The sequence below is a fragment of the Mustela erminea genome, chromosome 2, assembly GCF_009829155.1.
Source record: "Mustela erminea isolate mMusErm1 chromosome 2, mMusErm1.Pri, whole genome shotgun sequence".
Lineage (NCBI taxonomy): Eukaryota > Metazoa > Chordata > Mammalia > Carnivora > Mustelidae > Mustela > Mustela erminea.
In genome coordinates this window covers 113,781,585-113,794,354 of record NC_045615.1, presented here as the reverse complement: position 1 = coordinate 113,794,354, position 12,770 = coordinate 113,781,585, and the positions used below count along the sequence as shown (strand labels likewise).

General features: G+C 38.6%; 1 protein-coding gene across 5 annotated transcripts in view; it reads left to right on the top strand.

Moving 5' to 3' along the window:
• The window catches only part of KCNIP4 (potassium voltage-gated channel interacting protein 4), a 1,139,639-nt gene that overhangs the window by 788,145 nt on the left and 338,724 nt on the right, over positions 1–12,770 (top strand). The gene's annotated exons all lie outside the window — the stretch shown is intronic.

The window sequence follows — 12,770 nt, the reverse complement described above, 5'->3', positions numbered from 1 at the left end:
CATGATTTCTTTGACTATTCGGAGTCTTTGGGGGTTCCACACAAATTTTAGGATTGTTTTTTCTAGTTCTGTGAAAATTGTTGTTGGTAGATAGTGATTGCACTAAATGTGTAGATTGCTTTTGATAGTATAGGCATTTTAACAATATCTGTTCTTCTGATCCATGAGTGTGGACTCTCTTTCCATCTCTTTGTTCCAGCTTCAGTTTCATTCATCAGTGTCTTATAGTTTTCAGAGTACAGGTATTTCACCTCTTTGGTCAGATTTATTGCTAAGTATCTTATTATTTATTTTTGGTGCAATTGTAAATGAGACTTTTCTTAATTTCTCTTTCTGCTGCTTCACTATTGCTGCATAGAAACGCAACATATTTCCCTACATTGATTTTGTATCTTGCAATTATTCTGAATTTTTTGACCAGTTCTAGCAGTTTGTTGGTGGAGTGTTTAAGGATTTTTTTATATATTATAGTATCATGTTATCTGTAAATAGTGAAAGTTTTACTTCTTTCTGACCAATGTGGATTCCTTTTATTTCTTTTTTGTTGTCTGATTTCACTACCTGGGACTTCCAGTACTATGTTGAATAAAAGTGGTAAAAATAGGCTTCCCTCTCTTGTTCCTGACCTTAGGGGAATATAGTTGTTTTGTAGTCTGGTTTCAGAGACTAGAATCCAAACAAACAAACAACAAAAAAACCCACATCCTTTTCTTTTAGCTCAAATCACTTTCAGTAATTTACAGTATTCTAGTGGTTTTTAAAATGTGATCTGAGGTCCAGCCACCCAGGGAACAAGATCACCTGAAAACCTGTTAAAAATGCAAATTCTCAGGGCTCTACCCCAGACCAGCTGAATTAAAAACTACAGGAGCAGACCTATTAATCTGTTTTAACAAGTCCTCCTGGAGATTCTGATTCACATTCAAGACTGAGAACTGCTGCTTTATTCATCTGGCAGAAAGTATGGGTACAGGGGTTCTCTGGAGCAAAGGGTGGGGCAGGGGCATCATTCAGGACTTCATAGCCCACCATCTATAGGTGGAGCAGACTTTCCTGGGGACACTATTTTGCCTCGCCCTTTTCTGTAGCTTGGATATCCCTAAACTACCTGGTTTCTTTATTTCTCTTTCCAAAGCCTCAGCACTTCTGTTAAGCCTTGGATTTCAGTAGCCAATGTCAGTCATCAGGATTCTGCAGGATGCAGATGCAGATGGATTGAGATCATGTGGATGAGATCATGCTGATGAGGGAGAGGACAAATAAGTAAATATTTATTACTAGTCCATTTTGGGGCCAATCATCTGTTGTCAATACTAACTCAGCCTACTGTGAAAGTGACATATTTATAGAATAGCCATGGGCTTTTCTTTGCTAACTTAACTTTTTCATCTCAGAATGTCATAAAGGCTCCTTTCCTTTATCCTAACTCAGTCAGCACCTCACCTGAGAAGATGGAGAGGAGGGGAAAGCAAAAGAAGGAGAAGAAAAAATCTTCTCCATTCAAATATTAATGGACCCAACTCAGAGCAACTGGGAATGTCACAGCTAGAAAAGACTGAGCAAAATTGAATCCAGACCACTCATTTTTGGAGGGAGGAAGCAGAGACTTAAATAGGTAAAATAACTTCTGAGGATACAGGTTATAACTCAGTTCTTCCAGAGGTGACTGGGGTGGCTCAGTGGGTTAAGCGTCTGTCTATTTATTTAGGTCATGATCTCAGGGTCCTGGGATCCAGGCCCCTGTCAGCTTCCCGGCTCAGTGAAGAGCCTGTTTCTCCCTCTGCCCCTTCCCCCTACCTGTGCTCTCTCTTAAATAAATAAATAAATAAATAAATAAATAAATAACTTTTTAAAAAGTATTCATGAGGTTAGTTGTTAGTTTTAAAGAAACAGTTTCATTATGTATGAAATTCTCCAGCAGGCTGAACAGACTGAATTTTATGCCCCAATATTCGTATGCTGAAATCCTAACCCCCAAAACCTTGGAATGTAACTGTATTTGGATATAGAGACTTTAAAGAGGTCATTAGGGTTACATGAGGTCAATGGGGTGGGTGGTAATCTCACATAACTGGTGTCCTCATCAGTGAAATTAGGACACATACATACCAAGGGAAGACCATGTGAGTATACAGGGAGCAGACGCCATCTGGAAACCAGGGAGAGAAGCCTGAGAAGACACCACCCTGATGACACCTTGAGCCAAGATTTCTAGCCACTAGAACTGTGAGAAATAAGTCTCTATTGCTTCACCACCTAAACGTGTGGTACTTGCTACACCAGCCATAGTACACTAATAAATAGGCTCCACTTTCTTCATGAACACTTTGGCCGCTATGATCATCTGCATGTTTTGTCCCTTCAAAATTCATGTGTTGAAAACCTAATGCCCAAGATGATGAGGAGGTAGGGTCCTTGGGATGTGATTAGGTGAGGTGGGTAGAGCCTTCATAAATAGGTTGAGTGCCTCTATGAAGGAAACCCAGAGAGCTCCCAAACCTCTTCCACCATGTGAGGGTATGGTGAGAAATCAGCTGTCTGTAATTTGGAGGATGCTTCGCCAGAACCCAGCCATGCTGGCACCCTGAACTTAGACTTCCAGCCTCCAGAACAGTGAGAAATAAATTTCTGTGGTTTACCAGCCACCCTACCTGTGGTATTTTGTTCTGGTAGTCAGAACAGACTAAGACAGTTGTTATAATTAGAATCTAAGGCTTCAGAGCACAGATTTATAGAGTCTAGACATAGAACAACCTACCACGCCCATGGCCCTCTTGGTGCCTCACTCAGAGCAGAGGGACTGAGGATCCTGGAGTGATCCCAGAGATGGTTTCTGAATCATTCCCTCCGAAGAAGCACACCCCACTCAACACCTTCCTGCTCTGCTCCCTGGGGTGTGAGCCTTTTCTCTTCTATGTTTCTAAACCACACAAAGCATTGGGTTGTCACTGCTGACACACTGAATAACACTTAATTAACGAGCACACACAACTCTAGCACCTTTTACTAATTAATTTACCCGAAGTTTAATTTTATTTGCCCCTCAGTTTCTAAATTCTAACTAAACCTGCTAATTACTTTGTGCTAATTCTGTTGCATACTTCTGGAAAGGAGAAAAAAAAAATCTTACAAATATCAGTTTGGGAAATAAAGAGGGACAATGAATTTAGGAAAGGACCCAATTATTGTTAGAAATGTAAGTTAGTTAGTAAGAAAAGACTTTTCGTTGCTATTGTTGTTGTTTTAATTAAATATTTAGCCTTAATAAGAAACAGTTTTTCCCAGTGTTTGGTTATGCCTTTTTCAGCCACGTACACGTATTTAATAATCATAGAAATCCAGAAGAATGCCTGCATTACATGTTAGAAGCTGCAAGTGAGGGCACCTGGCTGGTTCAGTTGTTAAGCCTCTGCCTTAGGCTCAGGTCATGATCCCAGGGTCCTGAGATGGAGCCCTGCATCTGACTCTCTGCTCTGCTCTGCTCACCAGGAAGCCTGCTTCTCCCTCCCCCACTCCCCCTGCTTGTGTTCCCTCTCTCACTGTGTCATTCTCTGTCAAATAAATAAATAAAATCTTTCAAAAAGAAGAAGAAGAAGAAGAAGAAGAAAAAGCAGAAGCAGCAGCTAGAAGTGAACTGATGTCTGTGGTTGGCACGAAATGTCTGGGGGATATTCCATGGCATCCTCCCACCCACTGCACTGGTTCAAACACCAAAGCAGTGGGAGTATGGTCAATGTGCTGACTTCCATGTTATCTTCACCTTACGTGCTTATCTCAGTAAGATAGCTGTGCCAAAGGCTCTGGGCCTGAGAGGAAAACTAAGGGTTCATGGGTCCAAATCCTTCTCGGCTTTCTTGGTTCATTCAGAATATTGCCTCCTCCATGAGCCTGGCACTGTGCTCCTCCCTGAATCAGATCTCCTCCACACTTCTGAGTAGTCAACTCAGGGTAACACCACTGAAGTATTTAACCAGCCAAACCATCCTAACTGACCTTGATATCTATCCTGAACTTTCATTCTATCTGATGTTAAAGAAGACAAAGTCATCACTTTTAGGAAGACTCGATTGATGGTGTGATTGTTCTCATTTCCAACGTAAGGGTGATGAAATTCACGATTTCATTCTTCTTTTGAGATTGATACTAATGTGACATTGGTGAGAAGTCAAGTCTCTGCCTCCTTGGGTTGATCCTTCTGGAGGTGATGCAGGTTCTAGTTACCCTTTCTGTCCTAGTGCCTGCCACCACCCAGAAGCATCTTCAAGGGGAGGGAAGGGAAACATGTTTCAGGGAAACGTGAGAAAGCCGCTTTAGAGAGGAAAGGCTCAGAATTCCAAGAGGACCCCCTTCCCTTGCTCTACAGAAATAAATGAAGACTATTCAGTGAGAATAAATGGAAATTATTTATTCTAAGCTTGCTATAGCTGAAGAGTCAGCACCATCACCTCTGCTTGGCGAAGATTCCAAAAGAGTGGGCAAGTTTTATCGTGAAAGAGAAGAAAGCTTCAAGTATACTCTGGTTGAAGGTTGTTGGCTTGGCTGGAGATGGACTTACTGGAAGTAGAGTTATCTTCTGTTATTGGTTCCGGAAGCATATTTCGTTTTCTTTGGTTGGTTCTGAGTTGGAGCAGGACAAGTTAGGGGAGCTGACAGTTGTCTAAGTCCCGTCTGTTCTAGGTTCATTCCTGCGGGTGCAGTGGCTTGTCTGCCTAGATTTGTTGCTATAATGCTGTGGGTCAGAGTTCCATTGTCCTATAAGGTCTGGTCATAGGGTTTTTCTACAAGGAACAGGTAGGACTAATTGAATACAGCAATGGGTCTCAAACGTTAGCATGATCAGATTGAATCCGACACACTAACAGGCAGACAGACACAAATGCAAATTCACAGCAACATGTTCACAAACAAGTGACAACTTTACAACTCATCCAGCAGCATGTGTCTACATGTCCCTCTTCTGGAGTTATTAAGCTTTTTGGGAATTTCTCTAATTCATTAGAGAAATTAGTCTTTCTCTAAGTCAGGGTACTGACTAACATCTAACAAAGACTGGTGCTTGATAAGTATTTACAGTTTGCTCTAGGTCCTTTTATCGATATCTTTGGTTTGATTGTGACTAATAGAAAAAATCTGGCTCCAGAGCAGGAGAGAAAGCTCCTGTTGCCTACTTTGAGTGCTAATTGCCTAAAGCACAGTGATCCCCCTCTCTGAGGCAGAGAGGCAGCACCACGCAGGGATGACACATTTAGGATAATAGGGTGAGGGAATTGGAGAACATAAAACAAAGAAATGGACCAAGGAGCCCATTTGAACAACTTAAGTCAGTTTGTTGTGCTCCGTAGTTTCCCCAGCGCATCCCTGTCAACATGAAAAAATAAGCTATACTGAGCTGGCCATTTACGGAATCTGCTTACTGCCTCTCTATGGGAAATAACATTAACTCTTTGGCAAGTGATCTGGTCAGAGTAAATCAATTTTGACAAAATTGGTTTCATTATTTTCTCTGAGTGGCCAATTAAATGTTATTGTTACTTTTGTTTCGGGGGAACTGTCAGTATGTATTTCTTATAAAAAATAGACAGTGAAGAGATGATGCATTAATGCTTTAAATTGTTCATTAACTCATTCATCACCCGATGGTTAATAACTTCGTTTGTAGAACAGAGATAATCAAATGTGGTTGTGTTAGTAGTATCACCTAGGGAGATGGGGGAAAAGTCCTCATCTCTCCAGGCTATGCCTCAGATCAATAAACTAAAAACACTGAGGGTCGACCACAAGATATTTAAATTTAAAATTCCTCAGGCAATTCCAATGTTCAGCTAAAGTTGAAAGTTGCTGATCTAGATAAAATGAGATCTCCTGATTTAAATTCCAGCAATTCTGCCCATTAAGTGAACAAGCTGCTTAAGCTCCCTCAGCCTCAGTCTCCTCATCTATGAAATGGTGAAGGGAGTAGCATCTTTCTCAAAGGGTTTTAGAGAAGACAGTGGAAAATAATACATGAAAATCCTAGGATAGATCCTGACACATGGTAAGTTATATATTCTGTATTATTTTAATGCATATTGTAATGCTATTATTTCTATAATGAAATCCAATGGAAATACAGAAATAATAAAATATAAGGAAATACTTAAATAATTTTAATACGGGGCAGAATTCTATTTTGTGCAGCCATGAGGACAAAAATCACTGTATTATGAGAAAAAGAGAAAACAAGTAAAAGTGGATTGAAGGAAGGCACCATTGAAGTAGGAATAGTTTAGTTAGGTCTCCAGTGTTTTCTTCTAATAATTTGATCTAGGAAGAGTAAAACATTATTCATTAATAACTGAGCTGAAAACCTTATTAAAAACAAAAAAGAACTGCTCAGGTTCTTTTGTTGTTGTTTTTCTAGTTTACTATTTCATTGCTTTTTGGTGCCGTGGATGTGGGGAACACAGGAAGATATATTTAAATGTTGGGTTTTAATACACTTTTGGAAAATCCCAAGGAGAAAAGAAAAATTGGTTAAGCTCATGATGTACCTAGCTGCCTGGGTAATAGGGCCAAAACACATGTTGGGTAGCTTAAAGGCTGCCACACCTAGTTCTTTTTTGAGGGAAAACACTCTGCCCATGGTCCCTGCTCAGGTAATTGTTAATTGTCAACAGCAGTTTCTACCCAATAGTCTGGTTCTATCCATATATCATCATGCCTAGCCATCCATTTGGTCATGATATCTGTGGGCAGCCAATTTATGACTGAGAAGTGGTCCACTAGGTGGTCTATTCTGAAAACTTTGACTTATAACAGAGACAATCACATGACTTTCTTAGGAATGGCAAGCCAAAGATAAGAAGAAGTAAGTACTAGTAGCAAAAATTGAAAGATGAATGGAGAGAACCATGAATTTGGTTAAATGAATGATGGGTGAATGCAGAATATGGGTGAATGCAGAAGCCATAAACTTTGGGAAAGGCATCTTGAGGAAAACATCATGTTAGTTGCCAGTGACATAAGCTACAGAACTGGATATAGGAAGTTACAGTCATTTTAATGGTATCAGATCAGTGATTTCTACCTGCCAAAGGTAAAATTAAATAGCCTCATGCCTAAAGCATCCCTTTTCAGTCCATAAAGTTCCAGAACTAGGTCCTTGGATTGTGAAGACTAGAGCTATTCCAGTACAACCTAAAAGCTGACTGCCTGATACTATCTTGTTTACTTCCATCTTTTCTTAATTGTCATTCCACCTCCCTACATGACAGGAGACAACAAGAATGAGTCTCTGTTCCTTAGATAAATGAATGAATGAATGAATGAATGAATGAGAAAATGTATGAATGAATGCATCTAAGAATGGTAGAACAGGGATGCCTGGGTGGCTCAGTTGGTTAAGCATCTGCCTTTGGCTCAGGTCATGATCCCAGGGTCCTGGGATGAAGACCCATATTGGGCTCCTTGCTCAGCAGAAAGTCTACTTCTCTCTCTTCCCCTCCTCCTGCTCATGCTCATTCTCTGTTCCTTTCTCTCTCTCTGGCAAATAAATAAATAAAATCTTTAAAAAAAAATGTAGAACAAAGAAAATCTTTGCTAAGAAGAATCTTAAAAGTTTCATGGATTGCAAGGGAGAATCTGCTTGTGATCAAAGGTCAATGCAAGGTATGTGGGACCTGATGTGAAAACAGTTTGGAGCCCCTGTTTAAGAAAAATGATTTAAATACCCTTATTTGCTGTATGAAAATGTACAGAATTCGATGGGGCATGAGTATACGGGAAGTCCTAAAGCTTCAGTTTCATTAGCTTCAGGATGAATCTGGAAAAAAGTGGAGGGGAAAAAAAAAAAAAAAGAGGAAGATCAAGTATTCCCAACCTGGTCTCTTCCATTGCTTGCCTAAGGCTGATCTGCTAGAAACCTGGGAAATTCTCATGATTTATTGTTAGTCATTCTAAATGACTTTATGGCTTTGGCAATGAGGTTGGTCCTCCTTCAGAAACTGGTCACATATGTGCCCTTAAAAAGCTTATATCTGTTGGAGTTGTTCTTAAGCATCAAGCATTTGTTTATCTTGCTGAGGTTCTAACTCTAAATCTAATTCTAAATACAATATATCTTATTGTATTTCAATGAAATATGACATTGATTGTTAAAAAAAAAATTGTTTAGTCACTGGTGGCAACCCAGAACATCTTTACAGAGGTCTGCTTTTCTTTTTGGTACCCATTTATTCCCAAGGGCTAAAAATCCAATTTATTATTATTGATCTTTCAGCATAGTGCAGAATTGCATTGGATTAGATTTTTTTCATCTTTGCTTAGTTTAGTTTTATAATTAAACTCCTACTAAAGCTGAACTGTCAAAAATTTTAATAAATATTGGAAAGATATGTGTTTATGCCATTTTCTGCCATTTCAAAGTGATTTAAGCCAATATGAAATTTCTAGAAAATTCATATAATACTTTAAAAATAGTTACCACTTATTTGCTTACACAATAATATTTTATTTAGTCTTCTTTAAGTTTAATATTCTGTTTGGGGGATAAAAAGATGAATTAGAAATCCATGGATCCTGATTTCTTTTATCTTAGATAAAAGAAGAATGTAATCTACATGAAACCAACTATTATCTATAGGAGCTTTAAGTATGGGCACTTGTTCTGATTGCCACTGTATTAAACTGTGTGTGGTTAGAGATGTGATCTGGAAGGTAATATACAGACAGAATAACAATAGCACTATGGAAGGAGAGATAGGAAACACCCTGTGGGGGAAGCTGTGAAGGAAGGTGATGAAAAGCACATGGAGCCATGGCTGGGACTTTAAGGAAAATAGCCTGAGGACTGGGAACCCATGTGGAGGGCAGATGAAAACAAAGCAGGCATTACTAAGCAGCCAGATCACTGGAAATCTTAAGATTTTCTGTTCCCTTGTATAGGACATGAAGTCATTGATGATTCCTGAATGTGGGAATCACTTTATTGTGCTGCCAAAGATTTAATAACTCTGAATTTATAGTCAAAGAGATCTGTGTTCAATTCGTGTCAGCAACTTACTAGCTATATTAAATTGGGCAAGTTCTCTAACCTCTCCAAGTTGAGTTTCTTCATCTGTAAGTGGTAGTATTAACTAATAATTCTATGTTTCATAGTATTGCTATATGTTTTTAATAAAGTAATGAATAAATATTTAGTATTGACATCAAGGGACATAGTAAACACACAATGTATAATAACTTCTGTCATGATTTCAAACTTAGAGTCTCACATGGTTAATATTTCAGTGCTAACCGTTACCCAAATGGAAAGACAGTGAAGATTTTTGTTTTTTTTTAAATAAATTGAATTTAAGACAATAATGAAGCATGTCATTAGATATCACTAAAAACAACCTATACATTTTTAAGTCACTTTATTTTCTTTAGGGCACAAAATAATCTAGCATAGATTTGTACACACTCAGCTTAACTATAGGAAACAAACTGAGGGCTGCTGGAGGGTGGGTGGGGGGTGTGATAATTGGGTGATGGTCATTAAGGAGGGCATGTGATGTAATGACCACTGGGTGTTATACACAACTGATGGATTGTTGAACACTACATCTGAAACTAATGATGTACTATATGCCGGCTAATTGAATTTAAATAAAAAAAAAAAGATTTGCTCACACTGTGTATACAACACATGAAGGGGAAATGAAGAATTTAAACAATTAGCAGATTAATCTTGGTGCTGATTTGTACTTTTGTTTGTATCCTAGAAAACACTGATGAGTTGTGCTTGTTTATTTAAAATGAGTCATTTGGATAATTGCTTTGATTCGGAGAATAGTAGAATCCATGCTGGGAGAGGCAAAGGAGTAGCTTTCATGTCGGACAAAAGCACCTCTGTATAATTACTTTCTCATATTCTGCAGCTATGAGGATAGTTTCACAGATTATGGAAAGGGATCTGATTAGATTGAATCAGGGAAAGGAAGCAGGCTACAGATGGGTATGGACTATGTGAAACTCTCTGGTTTTTCCATTTTCACTTCATCAATGTTGCCAGCCCTTTAAGGAAAGGGGAAAAACTTCTGAATTCTAGACTTGGGGCAAAATGGACTCATTTTGATTTTTTGTTGGAAGAAGGAAATAATTATGAAATATTACAATTAAGTCAAATATCCCCTATTATTTGGTATGGTTCAGACAATGTATGTGTGTGTGTGTGTGTGTTTAAATAACTTAGTGAATGATTTTATTTCATTTTACACAAATAATCATCAAACACCCAGTAGACAGACAGATGACAAGCAGCAGGAGTGATATTCTTTCATGCGATTACTCGTAGAGTTTCTAGATTTTTACCGTATCTAGGAAATAATACAGAGTTTGCTAAAAATGTAAATTTGCAGGCCAAGCTCCAGATTTTAATTCAGTAGGATGGGGATAGAGCCTAGGAACCTGAAAATTATTGACCAACTTAGTGACTGTGATAAGAGATCAAGAGATTATTGTACAGTTAAGCTTGCTCTTATTTCTGGTTTGAACTGGATAAGTGGATGATGGTAGGATAGAGTGAACACTGTTAGGAAAATCAAAGTAGAGGCAAGAACAAGGCAATGTATTTTGGCCTAGCTTAAGAGGTTCTGATTAGAAAAGGTCTCCAGTGTCAAGACCAATAAAAGAAAGAAAGAAAGAGGGAAAGAAAGAAAGAAAAGAAAAGAAAAAAGGAAAGAAAAGGAAAGAAACCTCCTGAGGGTTAGAATCTTGAAACCATCTAAGGTTTTAAAATAGAGGAATAATAATAGAAGAGTAATTTTTATTGGAATGTTGATTTGATGAGTTGTAAAGCTGGAAAGCCAGTTAGAAGATTTACAATGTCACCTGTTTTTGTTCTTTCTTTATTTTGAAAAGTAAACAAAGCAAAGCATTGATACTGATGTTACCTTCTCAAGCATTGAGCATTAGTGAAAATACTCATCTCTTATACATGATTGAACCCAATCCCAGAATACTTTCACATATCCACAATGGGCTGGAGCTGTGTAATTGTTTTCAGTGTTGAAGGAAGACACGTTACATAATCTCTCCCTGACCAATAGAGCAAATTGTGATTTTAGAATTCCTTAGCTGAGATTAGGTCCCGGGGAAGTCAACTGAAGTGATTCTTCTATCCTCTACACTGACTACATCTTTCCCTTTCCTCTCAAGGAGATATAGTCACTCCCTTACATTTTGTTCAGACTTCTAAAGCAAAAGAGAATAGTCAAACCATAAATAAGAGGAGAAGAATCATTTTGTCAGTTGAAGTAGACAAGGCAATGATACTCCCCGATGTTTACCTCAGCCAAATTGCAACCCTTGTGAAATTCAACTTGTGAAATTCAACTTGATGAGGTTTTCTTTGTTGCTTTTGCTGAAACAGCCTGTTTCCTGGGAGCCCCTCCTAGAACTAGATTGTGCTCTTGCCACCCCCAGAGCACGTCATCTCCCTGTGTGGTCAACAAGGCTCTTTCCCCTCCCCCTTCCATTTGCAGCTCCCTGGATATTTCCCTGGAATTTGGACTCAGGGGAATAGATACTGTCAAACATGTCAAAAATCTTGTTTCTATGTTTTAAGAATTGATAGCATATACAGAATAGCATGAAGTATAGAAGACATTCTCCCTGAAAGTTTACAATCTGAAGAAAATTTGAAGGCAAGCACAATCAGATCTCAAAAAATGGTAGCAGATTGGCTATTTTGGTATTAAATTATTTTTCTTCCATGGCTGTTAGAGGAAAAGGAGAGAAGATACCAACCCCTGTGGGCTACATGAGTAAGGAAACAAGCTTTCTTTTTCTATATTTCTAATCAATTTTAGGCAAATAAACTACAGATTTTATTTAGGAGGCTGGTAGGCTGACTCAGTTTCTCTAGATGATGGAACAATAGATAGGCTTTGTGAAGTTCAGTGACATAACCCATCTGTCCCAGAGCAAGGTGGTTCTAGGTCAAACCTCAGTAACTCAGGAATCATTTACCGGCAAAACGTTGGTGTCAATAATCACAATATTGACACATTACCTGGAGATGTCTTGATAATGCATGAAACCTTCTCCTTTCTCCCTTTACTCTTCTATGACAAGCTGTCTCTCCTTGTATATTACTGTCTCTAAAGTGGCACAAATTCTTGTCCTTACTTCAAATATATTGGAAAACCTGCCATTCCTGGCCCACTGTTTATCCCCTGCAACTCCATCCACATGCAGAGTGGAGACCAGTAGACCGATGGACCCAGCCTTGCTTCTGCATTAGAACTCCAGCATGAAGACTACACAACAGTACCAGGATTAAAACCCTAAGGTCTAACATAGAAATTTAAGGGTAGTCAGACCAGGATGGATCCTAAAGGATTTTGGACTTTGAACCCCACTACTAGCCCTTTTTTCTCCAAGTTCATTTTACCCCTTCCACTCCCATCCTTGAAGATATCTAGTATCTTAAAAACTCTACTATAATCTTAATTTCTTCTTGAGTTTCAGTCCACTGGAATTTCAGATAGATGAATAGATGCATGGATGACAGATGGATAGAGAGGAAGGGGATTTGTTGTCGCTCATCTTTATTTTGTATAAGAAACCTCATTTCTATTTTAATCCTTCCACTGTGTATCAGAAATGTGAATTAGCATGCTCTCCCCAACTGTTGCCCTTTTACACAAAGCTTATTAATATGAGGACCTGGTGGAAGCTCGTGGGTATGGGAAGAAGATATGGAACATATAGGATGGAATATTACCTATCTACACTGACCTCACTGT